Genomic DNA, 16173 nt, shown 5'->3' with positions numbered 1-16173 from the left:
CATTTCTACCATTGATTTTTTCATTTGTTTTAAGCTTTCTGGAGCCAAATATCTGAAGTAAAGGCAACATAGGGATTGCAACAAGACTCCTGAAATTCAAAGTGAAGATCACTTAAAATTATCTTTTCCTGTATAATAGAAAACTCAAACTGAAAACCGTAAATCTTTTGAGAGCTGGCAGCAGGAAACATCTTGACCACAACTCAACTGAATATTTTATCTCCTATATACACATCTTTTCCTATGAATGTAATTTTCCAGAAATGACCAGACTGTTGAATGACTGTGTCAGTTGCTCATTGGGCAAATGGCCTCTGATACACTGACTGATATACCATCAGCAGCTCCTGCAGAAGATCACTCTGGTGCTGCAAGCCTCGGTTCACACAGGGCATTAATATAAATTACTCTCCATTACATAAGAAAATGCTATGGGGTTCATGTGGGGTGACAATAACAGAGTGCCTGATCTTATTCTAGCAGCAATAGCACTGGTAGTCTCTTTAAGCTGCTACAGTGCATTGTTGAGCCACTTTTTGTCCACAGAAGGAAGGGCTCAAGCATTAGTGTGTCTTTATTTCTGAAGATTCTGGGCAGTCTGTATGAGTCAGATTAGACTTTAGGAAGAACAAGTTATTGCAGCATCAGTATGCTGTCCTGGAAACACTAATGCTACTTCTTAGCAAGGGCAGGTTGTGTGATATCAGCAAACTAAACACATTTTTTCAAACACTGCTTGATTTCTACTTTAGATATTTAGTAAAGCATCTGTAACTTTAAAGCTGAGTCATAGGCTTGGCACAAAAAGATGTATGACTGGCAATATGAAAGCAAACATTTGTTTATTTCTCTTCACGAGTGAATTTTTGTAACTATATAGGGAACATTTCTTGACTTAATGATTAGTAATAAAGGAAGAAACCAATGTTAAAAATTATTAGGAATGTAATAAAGAAATTAAATAGAAAACACCACTGTGATTACTTTTATCTGCAACAAACATACAAGAATTGCATACAATTCTTTTTTTACTCATTTCAGTTATGCACGAAAAAAGGTTTAGAGAAGGATGACAAATATAATCTAATGTATAAGACCATCATCTGCATGAGCAAAAAGCATACTGGCTAGGATCCCTCACAAAAAAAAGAAAACTAAAGAATATAGGGAAGGAGGTTTACAAAATGAAGTGTGGAGGAAAGGTGGATAGGGATATATTTCAGTTGTGTCATGAGAGGCATAAAATAAAACTAGTAGTATTCAGAGCAAACCAAGGATGTTTCTTCACACAATTTATTGAGCTGCCACATGGTGTTATGGATAGCAAAAATCTACATGATCTCAAAGTATGACAGTTCAGATTCCTAGAAGAAAAATAAGAACTGTTACATAGAAAAATAGATAATGTTTCTGTTCAAGAAGCTTTTAAACCTCTTGTTGAGGTTTAGATAATATTCTGAGAAAGTATAGCTATGTGTTTGCTTTCATCTTCCTCAAGTTCCTGCTGTTGGTTACTGTGAGGGTCAAGATAGCAGGCTAGAGAGACCCTTTCCCCCCAGTATTTCCACTCAACATACAAGCTGCATCTATTCCAGAAATATTAACACCTAACAAGAAAACAGAAAGTAAGAAAGCATTTTGTATAATATGTCAGAGTTTACCTCTAGGAAAAAAACATCTTACCTGAACAAGAACCGTTTCTGTGAGGATACAGCTGTCTGAAAAAGGCCTTATGATTTTCATGTTTATTGCTTCTCAATTTTGGTTCAAATAAGTTATTATTTCTCACTTAACCTATATAAGCAATATCATCTGTGAAGACAATTATATGTTGATTTGATCACTTTTAAAATGACTAATGCATTGCATCAGAGAGAATTTTGCATCTTCTAAAAGATGTGTTCAAATACTTTCATGTCCTTACTGGTTTCCTTTATCGACATTTTACATAGTTTTTATAGTTATTCTGATGGGACACAATATATTCATACTCACTTTTTAAAAGTAGAAAAGAAATACCAAAATTCTAGTACTGTCATATGAACAAAATAATTCATCTAGTTTGATACATGCTGTCTAATTATTACTGTTATTATTCTTGTCTCTTCTCTTGATTACTTATTTACTTATTACTTACAGTTTTTTAAATTAAAATACTGTAGAGGTAAAGAGAGGTAAAATAGATAGCTGCTTTATTTATTTTTAATGGAGAAAGTAAAGATACTTTCATCTGTTGACTTCTTTGGCTTTTCTTTCTAAGTTTTTTTTTGTCTTAACTGAGATCACTCATTATTTATTTACTAGCTTATTAGGTCTCTTTATTCTGATGGATGCTTTTGTTTGTTTGTTTGTTGGTTTTTTTGGCATTTTCCCTACTTTTTGCAGCCAGAAAGTTTGGGATTTTTGTCCCAAATGCAAATTCCTTTCAAAGAATTCAATTTCAGAGTCACACAAAAACGTTCTTGGCTAGGATTGTATTTTCTTTGCAACACTAAATTATACATTTCATAATTTTTCTCTGCCTGGTCAAAGCAGTGTCATTAAAATTACTTAATATGCAACCTTAAAACTAAATGTTCAATCTTATAAACTCCTGTACCTTCAGTTTATGGGCTGTGATAATACACTGTCCATTACCCCAGAAAATAATAGACTCCTTTCTTTCTCAATTTGTACTTATTATATTTTATGTGATACCAAGGAAAAGAAACTTGGTAATATGTGGTTTTGGTTTTTGGCTCATGCTCTATGGTGGTTTGCTGTGGGCTCCCAGTAGTCATCTTTAACTGTATTGTTGGAGTTTTACAGAGGCTGGCAAGAATTCCCTGCTTCTGATGGACTTTTATGGCTTTGCAACCCTTGCCAAATCACCTTTACAAATTTTTATTCATACAAAGTTCAAGAAGGAATTATTACCTTTCTTTTAAGAGAAAAAAAAAATCTGATGCTTGTTATCTGCAGAGAAAAATCCTGGGGTTTTAGCAAATTTCCCATATTGTATAGCATTTGGTTTTACTATTCCTCTTCTTCAAAGTTGCAAAACATTAATTTACATGTTTTATTTAAGGGAGGAGGAATATTTTGGTGGCTTTCTTGTTTTGCTTTCAGAACTAGGTATAAATATTTCCAATATACAGTGGTATATGAGGTTTTCCCTGCTCCATCAGTTGTAATTAGAGGGGGGAAAAATATAGAAAAAAAAAGTCCTTTTTAACAGAGGGAAAACAAACAGTTAAGCCTCGCCCTCCACTTCTGAACGTACACACCTGTAAGTTTCTACAGTTTAAAAAGTATTATTGTGGGAGCTGTTTGTTAAAATAGTACAAACTGTCAAGATTCTTGGCTTGTTTTCTTCTATTCAAAGTAAGTACTAATTTTTAAAAGGAAAATAAAGCACTTTTGTAATGACAGAATCAGCTTAGCGTAAGCCTCATCTTGTCCTTAAATTGCATTTTCATTCCTATAGAATGAAGAAATAGAAAGATATGTTGCTGACTATGCCAAGTTGGAAAAGGAACACTTCCCTTGCTTTCAATACAGGACTGAACTTGATGGGGAATTAGTGATTGGTTTTGCAACACAAAACACTGATGCTATGTTGCCATCAGTTTTGCCAAGATCAATGCATTTGTAAACCCAAAATGTCTCTAAATTTCTTCATCATATACTGTTCTGTCTAAAGAGCAAAACACTAGGCATGAAGCTTTCTCACTGAGGATAGTGGAAAATTTTGTTATTGATTTTTAGTAAATTTTGGATTTCATTGCTATTGGAATATCGCCTTCCCCCTCATCCCCATCCCCAAGGCAAATAGTGAGCACAAGGCTCTAAATTATATCCAAAGTGTAACTTATAAACACTGTGACTTGAGTCAGCATTGCAGGTAAATACTTGGTAAATTTTTCTGCTAATTCAATACAACGTAGGTATTACCTCATTTTAACACTTTGGTTTTTGTATTAAAAATAAAATCTTATTAAACACAAATGGGAAAAAATCACAGAAATGGAGATGTAGGGACAAAGCAATTTTGTCAGAGATAAATATTGGATGCCAAAAGGGGAAGATACCTTTTAAAATCCCATATTTGCAGGATCCTTACAGTTTTTCTGTAGGTAACCAATCTTAAACAACATTTTGGCTACATGGTTTATTAATCTCATTTTAACTGTTATGGTAGCATGCATTTGACTGACCAGCAGGATATCTTTCATGTACAAAACACCAAGTATTAGTAAAATGCATTCCTGTCCATCTATTATTTAAACAAAAGCAAAAAGAACTTAAAGACCCTAGGAAAAACTACTAAAGGTTTGTGTTGCTTTCTACCAATACAGGATGTTTTCAAGTGTGGGAAGATATCATGCTGAAAATTTCTGATATGCATGTATAAATAAATATTTTAATAAAATATAAGTGTACTGTAAGAATGTTAGTGATATGCTTCCAACTTTCCATAGATGTCTTGTGGCCTTCTGCCTGTCTTTGGAAACAATAACTGTGACACTGATGTATTCAGTGCTATTGTGCCTGTTGTATTAGGGAAAAAAAAGACACTTCAGAATAAGATATTCTGCTTAAGACACATTTGGATGAACCTGGGGTAAATCTGCCTGGGAAAATGGGATTTAAGTGTCTAGAAAACAAGATTAGCCTTTTCCATTTGATCTTTGGTGAAATCACATTGAACTGAGATGTTTTAGAGTTGACAGCTCCTAGTGAATTCGCTTTTTCTTCACATTACAGAACTGGAGAGCAGAGGCCACAGGCCCTGCTGCCCTTTTATTGTCTTATAGCTCCGTTATGTCAATTCTCATGCAAGAACTTGTGCTGCACGTATTGAGTAGCTAAAGCTTCACTAATAGTATTTGACATTATAATAGATGTCTAGCCAAAATTATAGAAAAAGATTTGATGGATTCAAATCTCTGTGATTAATAGGATATGTTACTTCATGCAATTTTTTTCTTCTTTGAAGTAAGAATACATAATGAATGTCATAATGTAATTATAATTTTTGCAACTTCCTAGAATTGTTACCTCAATTAGGTGGCAAAAAAGGTAAAGACAACAAACCCTTGTTTTAAAAAAAGTCAAGCAGAAACCTCTGAAATTAATAAAAGAGAGAAAGTTAAGTGCCACTTTATTTTCCTAATTATGTAATGGTGAAGGCTACATACATGGTACCGTTTAAAAAAAAAAAAAAAATCATGTGGCAGACCAGCAAGATTCAGGAGAAAAAATTGCAGTGGAATTATTATCTGTTCATAATTTTGTAAAAGACAATCAGCACTCTATATATGAGATAAAAAGTACAGTGTTTCTGAAGAATACATCTCACGTGGAAATCATACCTTGGTTGGTGCTCTCTTTCCAGCCTGCTGTTGATTCAGTTGAGCAGTTTGGATCTACTGCACAAGAAGCTTAAAGCGAGTAAGTATGGAATTTCTTCATTCCCAGGTAGGAATTTACCATTTGCAATATAGAGAATACATGCCTATAGAGAAATTAGACACAATTTTCTGAGTCTCAAATCAAGTGTTGCACTCAGATAAACTAAATTTAGTAGCCCATAAAACCTGATACTTGTAAAAATTAGACCATTTATATGGAATGATTGATATTTAGATATAAATGAAAGACTAACTGAATACCTGGAACACAGTTGTTTCATTTCCATTTAATTCTTGTGACATGAACAAAGGAAAAATAGTGCTGTTTAAATAATAAACATGGTTCCAACAGAAGGAATGGATCAACTTGTGGGTAGTTTTCACATCTGGTTTGCTAAAAAAGCCATCTCATAATGAGTGTGAGTAAGGGAACTCTGCATGCTTCACTAGTTTGTGAAAACCTGAGACTCGTTGAAACCACCATTCCACGACAGTCTTTGAAAACCTGATCTGGATGTACAATCAGTCCTGCATAACTGGAAGAACATCTCTTATGATCAAAACTATGGTTTCAATCAGAGGAAGTTTTTTGCAATGAGACAGACATAGGCGTGCACTTTGTCTCAGGTATCTATATTTCTAATTCAGAAGATTTCATAATTGTAGGTAAAATGCTTCATGTTTCTCTTCTTCTCAAGCAGGGTTGGGGGTTTATTTGGGCGGGGGGTCTCGAGAGCAGAATTCTAAATCTAGTCTGGAAGAGAGGAAATGAAGTGATGTTGGATTTTAATGCTTAATATTAGCTATGTTAGTCATCCATGATAAAATCTGAAACTTTGTGTGAGATTTTGTTAAATGGCTTTATCTACAATAAAATTGGACCTTTAAAATATCCAGCTGCCCACTTTTTTACATGGCAGAGTTAGTATGTTTTGTATGTATAAGGCGATACACATAGCAATTCCAGAAATTAACATACTCTATAAAAAACATAAGTTCTACACAAATCTCTTCCAGTTCACTAAAAGCAAAACAAAAAAAACCACAAAACCAAAATCATAGAGAATCCAGCAAGGCACTTCACTGTGTTACATTAAAATCCTCATAGTTATGATTATCAAAAATACAGTGCAAAGAAAAAAGGGTAGAAAAAAGGGTAGAAAAATGGCTCTCTCTAAAGGCAAAAAAACCCCAATGAACCTCTAAATGTTGTTTCTCCTTGATAAAATTGTAACCTTTACTTGTTGAGCAATTTCTGTTCACTTTGGTAACCAGAATAATCTGAATGCATTAATCTGAAATACCAAAAGAGCCATGAAAGAGTCAATTCCACCCACGTATAACAGATTATTCAGATCACCCAAATTGTTAGCAAGTTTGTCTCACAATGTAGACTTCCATAAGAGAGGTTTTTTAACTAGAAAGAGACAAATTGGTTTTTAGTTTCCAGAGTTTAAAAGATTGGCAGGAAAAAAAAAAACGTGTGTGTGTGGTGGGGGGAGAGATGTCAGGTTTTCTGGGCCTAGGAGTATTAAATTAGAAGCTTTCGACTCAGTGAAATTATTACTCTAGTTAGGGTTACTTTAAAAAGACTTTATAATGATCAGATGACATGTAGGATTTTTTTTCTTTTTTGACCTGGAATCTTCTTAATCTGTTTTTTGGTCTAGCTCAACTTTTTAATCTTTTTTCATACCTGCTGTGTCTCATATGCTATTTCCTTAATTTACTCTGTCTACTTTCACACTTTGTGGATCACTTAGCTTTTTTAATGGCATATTTCCCAACAGATGACTGTGTCCCAAAATTCAATCAGAATGTCAGATCATCTAGCAATACCCTATTTCTATATGGCTTGATTTTGACAGTCCAAATGTCTCAGATAGAAATCAAAGTACTTTAATAGAAATCACTCCATAATCAAGATAAGAATATTAAGCACCTAACAAATTTTTAGTCTGACTTAATTGCAATGTTAATTTTTTTCATTCACTCATTTGATAATTCTCCAGTAAAACCTACTGATATGTCTAATCATCTTTTGTCACAACTTTCAAGTTTTGCCCAACAGAGAGCCAAAAAGATGAGCAATACACCTATTTTAATATGAAAGAATTAGCAATCAACAATCAAAAACTCCCCTTATTTTATCAATTATGCCATTATAATGTTTGCTCCATTTTGATAATCAAATGGCTGTGCAGGAGACTAAGTTCCTGCCCCTCTTTACACCTGTATTTGTTGGGCATCCCCTTACAGCATTGGATCTCCCCAGGGACAGATATTCTAATGTAGATTCTCAACATGAGACTTCTTTTCTGTAACTTAAGGGATCTCCAAGGTAGCATATAGTCTCCTTTTGTCAACAACTGAGAGAAAACATTTAGCACATGTCCTAAAGTGCCAAAGAAATGGAAAACTACTTCCTCTTTGGAAGGAGCCTGTTTTGTTTTTCATTGACTGTAATGAACCATCAGACACTTGGCTTCAGACTGGAGCCTTAATTCTGGGATGACAGAAGGGAGATGAGGTCCTCTCCTATTTGTTTTACTCTGTCTGTGTACAGCTAGTTTTGATGAATATCTGCCCACACATGACTACTGTTGAAAACAATTGTAGTTCTCCATTTGGATTTTGCATTCTTTGGTCAGTAAATGTTGGCATGATGCAAGAGGAATATCAAGGCAACAATGCCCTTGAGACATCCTGGCATTTGCTTGGATTTGAAGATTTCTATGTATTCTAAAGGCTAGAACAAATACAGTTCAGATGATGACCTTAGGAAAATGTCAAGAAAGTAGAAACATTTTTTTTAAATCTTTGAATGGTAAAAATTAGTAGAAATAGCCTGTAGATGTCTATTTAAAGATAAACTATCATTTTAATGAAAGAAAGCATTTAAAAGTGCTTTGAAATGTCAAACTGACAGCTCTGTTTTGTTAAAAGCAAATGGTTTGGCTTTGCATCTTAGGAAGGGTGAAAAAAGGAGTTTGGTTATAAGGTCAAGTGTTCAAGCCAACCTGAAAAAACGAGTTGTGTTATAATTACTCCCACTGCTGTGCAAACATGAAGTTGACTGATGAAATGAGTCTTCTTAATTATGAACTTTGATATTGTATATTTAGGGTAAGCTTTTGAAAACTCACTGACTTTGATCCCAGCTTTTTTTGACCTTGACTGAGAGTAGATTGAGCTCAAAACTTGTTTTATTCCTACTGGCACACAGCATTATTATTTAACAAGGCATCTGTTACACAGTTTTACTAAACAATAGCTCACACAATGTGCAGAAAAACCTTTGAATCTACTGTACATCTAGACTTTGAAATTCTGTTTTAAAAAAAGGGAATCAAATGACTTTTCAAGATCTCCTATGAATATTAACATCCTTGCTGTGAATATCTCTGCATGAATACATCTCTTTCTCGTTTGAGTCTTACCCCTTTTGGCTTAGGTGATCAACATATGTGGAAAAGGGCAAGAAAAGGAATAGGGACTTAGAAAACCAGAAGTGATTTGAAAGAAGGCTATTACAATGTAAAAGGATATTAATACAATCAATTATGGCTCCTAATTCCCTCCAGTTGCCTTAAAGATTTCAGTGCAAAAACTGAAAACTGTGGGCTAGAAATATTAGCCTGTCAGATGAATAGTTTCAGAATTGTGTGGAAACAAATATTTCTTTGGACTATTTTGATTTTTATGTAGTTTTATCAACCAGAATCCTGTTATTATATAAAAATTATTTTAATGTAATCATCCACAATTTGGAACCAATAATTTTCAATTTTTAAAATAAAATATTTGCAATTTCTAGCTTTTTAAAATATACATGCTTGTCTCTCTGCCTCCTCCTCCTCTCTCCAGATCAGCTGGTTGCCCTGAGAAGATGCCATCACTGCAGGGAGTCTTACTAAGAAGCTGGGGTTAGTTTTAGTTTTGAATGAATTCAGGCTTATGTTCATTATCAATAGGGAAGATTAGGTTGAGTTTCACAGCTGGAACCTGCTCCTGAAAGTGATCTGTTGATCTACCCTTTGCACTTAAGAATTTTATACTGGGACAGATTAGTTGAAGTGTCCCTGTGGAGTATAGCTGTAGGTTTGTGATGGGATAGGAATTCAAAAAATAGATTAGGCCCAGCATGCTACCTGCTTTTTAGGTCAGTAGTAGCTGCTTGAATTCAAGTTAGAAAGACATAAGCAGCCAGAAGCACGACGAATGTGCTCTACTTTGTGCCTGCTTTGCCCAGTGACAGTCTCATGCCAGTTGCATCAGTTGTCTAGTTTAGCCTGAAGTGTTGAACATCAAGACTCTGTTCAGAGACAGATTAACAGATTGTGCAGAAAGTAGGAAGCAGTCAAGAACTGGTCTAAGCATGTCTCTTATTGCATAAATTCATTAATGATAATAGGGGAAATTAGCATGGCTTTCATTATATCACAGAGAACTAGGACCTCTGCCACCCAGTGCTAAATGTGTAGGAAAATGAAATTTTCTGGCCAGACAGTGAAGGAAGGAATTGTTTGGGGCCTCTGATGTAATCTCCATATCAGTGCACCTTTGTTCTTTAATTTGTTGTCATTGCTTTTTGTTGTTTGTTTTTTCTTTGCAGCTTTTGAAAAGTGAAAAGGTTAGGGATTGAATTTTGGATTCTTAGAGACGTTGACTCCTCATCTTTCTAGGTCTATGCCCAGGATGTATCCTGAGATCTAATAGCAAGAATAATGCTCTTGATTCAGCACAAAACATACAACTTTTTGAAGGGAACATGTCATGGTTTTTATTAAGCAATTGTTTAGCGGAGAACAAAAGCTTCCTAGTAACCAAGTTAAGCATGCTGCAAATTCAAACTTAGTAATGGTAATTTGCTGACTGGAAGTTGGTATGCAGGTTTCTCATTTTGCTTTGTCTTATTTGTTATTATATAAAAGAAAGAGGAAATGAAGTATCTGAAACTGCTGCTTTATTGTTTTTCCGTGAGATGTATCCAAAAAGCTGGTACATGGAGTTTGGTTTAGGATTTTTCTCTTTCTGACTGAATGATTAAATCTAGTTTCAATGAGGATGGCAGTAGCGCTCTTTATTAATTTCATTGAAAACTATGAAGACTATTTTACAGATTTGATTTCCTGTGTACCTTCTTTCAGTCATACCTGTTGGACTGACTTTTGGTGTAATAATGATGTGTAAAAATAAATAATTTTTTTATGACTAAGTATAGTGGTCTGAACATGAGACTGTAAGACAAGAACAAATTCATTCTGTGGTTTGGACCTGAATCAATGAGAAATGGATTCAGTTTCCCTCATATATAAGATATGTCCTATGGGCTTAGATAAACCATCTGTCTAGATTGTTTATCTATTTTTTTTGTTTCCAACAGTTACAATTAAATATGCTACTTAAGAAAAGCACAGTGAGTGTCTGCTACTGCAGTCAATTTCCTTCATGCTTTTCCAGCATCTGTATTCATTGAATAAAATATCCAACATTGGACTACCTCTCCAGTTCCCTTTTACTTAAAAATCATTTTATGGTCCTGGTGTCCAGAACTATGTCTGATGCATTTTTAAAACTCACAGTTTAAACCTCTTGTAACAACAAATTCCAGAGGTTCACTACCTGGCTTATCAAGGAAAACAAAAGAAAAACCCAACAAACCCAAACCAGTATCCAACCTAAACCACAAATCTCTCTTTCATCATTTTTAAGTTCATCTCCAACTATTTTCAGCCATGTGAAAAATGAAGTTGGACTTAAGCAAGAATCTCAGACCAATATATCCACCATTTTGGTATTTATGGTTTCTGAATCAGTATGATGGGCTGAAGCAAACCCTGCAGTGTGGATCAGAAGGTCAGGAGGGAATTTTCAACCTTTAAACTTTGCAATAGGTCAATAGCAACACTTTTTCTGCCACAAGGAACCACCGGCAGCACAGCAGCAATGCACCTCTACTTTGTTATATGTAAAGATGGGATGTAGGGAGCAAAGACAGACTTAAAATTGGAAAGTAATTTTCATGAAGTATTAAAATTACTAGAAAAAATAGGAGGTGGTGGACACCTTTCTCTTGGGAAATGTGAGTGTTCCACTTATGTGGGAAGAGTCAGATCTGCAACTACAGGAAAGGGAACATCTGGCTGGATAGAAAATCCTTTAAAAATATACAATAATTACATCCTATTACAAGCTTAAAATGAATCTGCCTAAAAAGCAAATATCACATGGGAATGTACATGCAGAAGAATGGGTTGGGGTGTTTTATTCTGCTTAACACAGTTTTGAAGTACCTTTTTTCAGTGGTTCATCTTTCAATGAACCACTGGATAAATGTTATTCTAATGACAGTTATAAGCGTAACTTTGGAAAACAAAAATTTATAAAGGCTTTGAAAACACTGATCTTATTTAGCTTAAAACGAGAAGGCTCAGTAAGGAAGGCTACGTGTTCAAATCTCTAAAAGTGTCGGAACCCAGAATGTCCCTCGGACATTCTTGGATCTTCTGGGCCCAGGTCAGAAGCATTTGAGACCCTGGCATGCAGCCGGAAACCCCTGTGGTTTTGAATCTGATCCATGGAACAATTTACCAACCTTGCAGGAAGAACAAGTAATCACAAAAGTTTAGATATTATAGTAGAAGTAGTCACAAAGTGAAAAGAAGAATCTTTGAGTGCTGTACAGGGGGATTTTAGGCCTTGTACAGAGGGGTCTAAGTTTTGTACATGGGGGTCAGAAGTTCTAAGATGGAGGGATTTGGGCGTGCCCTGTCCTCCTTCTTTCTCCTTCCTATCCTCCATGTTCTTAGTAATGTTGGCACTCACAGAGTAGTTTAGAGTAGAAAGTCAGCATTCAATATAGGTGATAGGCATTGGGGAAAAACCATAAACATTTAACATGTAATGTATGATATAAAAGATAGCACCAGCCCCTGGGGCAGTCAGAGTGTGTCAGAGTGTGTGTGTGTGTGTGTGTGTGTGTATGCCTTTGTCTGACCTGCTGAATGAACTGCAGCAGTTCAGGAAGAAAATCTTTTAGATAACATGCAATAAACTACCTTGAGACCGGATGACTGAAGACTACTGATTCTGTCTTTGAAGGCAAGGGTTGGAGGAGAGACTTTTCCATCTTTCGGGGTACCCCAATCTGGGGGTGAGCCCTGGCATAAAAGGCTGTTTTAAATAGGAGAAAAGAATTGACTTTTGTAAAGAAACCCTATTAAGAAAAAATGAAGATCAATAAAATAAGGCATTTACACTATTCTGTTCACTATTGGAAATGAACTGGTCTCAATATTGTTTGACAATATTTTTAAGGTTTTAATAATTCAGCATTTTACTTTTGTAGGGTTTAGCATATTTCTATAGAATAGAATATTGCCTATTTCTAGAATAGGCAAAATATTGACCAGAAAGAAGCCCTGAAGAAAAAGTGAAGGAATGCAGCAGATATCTAAGTGAAGAGGAGGTATATAGGAACAAAATCAGGGGAAACTGCATTTCTTTAAAGAAACAATTCTTTCTGACGTTTTAGAAATTACATAGAAATGTCTCTTGAATTGAATTGGGACTGTTTTGCCCTGCTATACTGCCAAATTTTGTAAGTATAACTGGGAAGAAAACGATTTTGAATAAGCTATCTCATAGCTAGTGACTTGGAAAACTACTGCAGGAAGGTAGGTATCATGCTAAGTGTTTGTATGTTTAGTGGTCATGTGCTGCTAGCTCCTAATATTTTTGTTAAATCTAAGACTGTTTATTTAGTGACATGGCTTCAGCTATACACAGTTTAGATTGTGCACAGTTTTCAGTTAAGAGGCAGCATAAATTTGCAATCAGTCATTTTATTGTTTTTGGTCAGAGGTTATAAAAATGAACATCATCAGTTTACAGGATGTTAAATTAATATTCTATGGACACCTGTTGTTGTGTGAGACCTTACACCACAAGAGGGAGGAAAAACTACGGTAAAGAGAAAAACATAATATAAGTCAGCTGAATAAAATGTGTGCTAGGGCTTTCTCCATTGTAAGCTTTAGAGATATGCAATTTGCTTGGTTAATTCAAACACTTTTCTTCAGATGCAGCCTGGTGCTGTCCATTTTTGCATCAGACTAACCCCTTTTTAGAGCAAGGGTTGGAAGGGTTTACACTACTGTGGTCATTTAGTCTGTAACACAGAGAAATTCGAATGTTAGATGCCAATGGTTTTGATTTTAACAATTTAAAAAGGGAATCCCTGAGAACAAAGACATCCCAATAATCCTGTAATCCTTGAATATCAACCAGTGTCAAAAAGCTTAATTCTAAGGATTCTTGTCTTGTTAATTAATTTTCAAAAGGGACCAACTTTTATACTAAACAAAAGAGAAATTTCTGGATAACAAAGTGCAGGCTGCTAGGTCAAGCATTGTAGAAAATGATCTTGCAGCAACAATGCCTTTCTCATTGAACTGAAGATATTTGTCCTGGCAATAATGCGACTGAATACATAAAATTACATTTCAGGAGTCCTAGCTGAAAGTTTGGTGTAGAATAGTTTCCCATGGGGTTTTTACAAGTGAGGATGTCTGGTCAAAGCCAAGGAAAATATTTCAGTAGCTATTGGTGATCTCCAAGCCACCATGCTTAGATCCTTTTCTAGGATTATATAAGGAAATACTAAATGAGAGCCCCTACCAAAAAAAGATAGGGTTTTAAATGTGCTTTTGATGACTGAGGAAGGACATTACTCTCATAATCAGTAAAATTGGCAGTACTCTTAAATATTTCCATTAAATTATGTTTTATACAAATAAGGAATACACAGAAGTGGACTACAGCCTCAAATCACAGCACCCCCCTTTTTCAGTAGCTAAGTCTTCTGTAAATCTGGTTACTCTGAGTAGATAAGCAATATGAAAATAAATGTATAATAAAACATTGGATTACGGTATCTACACCAGACATTGATATTTCAGACACTGATCAATACCCTATTTTTTTTTTTTTTAAGCATGAGAGGAAGTATGGTGGAGTCCCATCTGTAAAGGAACTAAAGAAGCTTACTTACTTCATCTTTTGGGATGACTCCAGAATGGCACTTCTACAGTCTTTTGAGTTGCTGCACACAGGGAGCAATGTTTTCTACCTTTGAGATTTAGATTAAACATAAATTCCATGGAAACTTACCAGTAAGACTTGTGTATTAAAAATAAATCATGGTCTCTGATTTTAACTCTTGGGTATGCTTCTGTCTGTCTGTTTAATAGGAGAATGAAAAGGAGATGGCTTTAAACCAAACACAATAATTTAAATATAAAGATAATGGAAATCACATTCTGTGAAAAGAAAACATTTGTTAGCATTTATTTCTACATTAAGAAAGTAAACCTCATTATGAAAGCATGTTACTGTTTTTTCTGGCTCTTCTATTTCCCACTTTCTGCTCACATTTCTTGCAGTGAGTTTTCACACTGCTAACAAATGGATAGGAAACAGGCATTGAAATGCATCTGTGTTTCAGAAGCAGAATATATCTGAAAGGAGCACATCAGGTATTTCTAGACACACCAGAGGTGTGTTTTTGGCAGATGTACGTTATACCAACTTGAACAAGGGATTGGGGCCTGGATTTTTAAAATTCATTCCTGAAACAATACTAAAAGAATTTGTTTGAAAGAATCTTACTTCTGACATAAAAATTGTGTTTTTATTTTTCAGCAGTGGCTATTGTTGACATTGAAGAATATAGGACATTAAGATCCAGACCTGTGTCTTTATACTATTTGGATATCTCTTTAGTCATCTGTCTTTATAAGGTCAGCTCACTGTTAGTGTACACAGTGTCACTTAGAATTTTAAATTAATTATCCTGCAGGCTGATTTCTACTTAATTTGAAAACAAGAGGAGAAATATTAACCATTAGGTGGTGGAGAAAGTATGAAATATATTTTAATTTGTAAACCTTCAAATTAGCCATCTTTTATGGAATGGAGAGAAATACAGTCTAGATTAAGGAAAACCTTAGGGTCCCAGAGCCAATGGAATATATTTATATGTTATATGTTTGTACACAGAACATATAAATTATCATAGATTTCAACCACTTTCTTGTTAAAACTTGGATTAGACTGAGACTTGAGCCACCGTGACTATGATTACTAGCTTTCAGTTATGACACTTGAAACTTGCTATACAGGGCAGTTGGTGGAAATGCTCTATTACATAAAAGCCTTTGATCCCATGATGGATGTTCTATGAATTGTGGTGGGAAGAATGAAAGTGCTGGAGAACTGGGGAAATAAATAATGAAGCCAGCTGATATTATGATGGCACAGCAGGAGTGGTATGTTTCATCCTGTTTTGTGATTTAGTTACACGCCTTCTCCTTGCACAGCACTAACTTATTGAAATAATATTATCTGTGCTTGATTTGTCAGGCAGGCTTTAATAAAGTGCTGCAACAGAACTTCCTCTCTCTACCAGTCTGTGGTACCTTTAAGAGACTTTTAATATGTTTAAACTCAAATCAGTAATGCTGTATTTCTATTTAGATGGATTTTGCATCCTGGACTATGCTCTCTTTAGGCTTTAATCCTATGCTTTGATCTGAAGCGCAGTAAGGGTCCAGTGAAGAACAATGGTCTTTTTAATTTATGTATGCTATTTTGTATCTTCATAGCTGTTCTGCTTAACTTCTGCCCCTGTCTTTATTTCGTTGCTTTACTTTGTCTTGAAAGTATTTAGAAAAACGTTAGTGCTTCAATAATTTTCTAATGACTATATAGCCTCTTA

The sequence above is a fragment of the Vidua macroura genome, chromosome 4 (assembly GCF_024509145.1).
Source record: "Vidua macroura isolate BioBank_ID:100142 chromosome 4, ASM2450914v1, whole genome shotgun sequence".
In the NCBI taxonomy this organism is placed as follows: Eukaryota; Metazoa; Chordata; class Aves; order Passeriformes; family Viduidae; genus Vidua; species Vidua macroura.
This window is presented reverse-complemented; position numbering follows the sequence as displayed.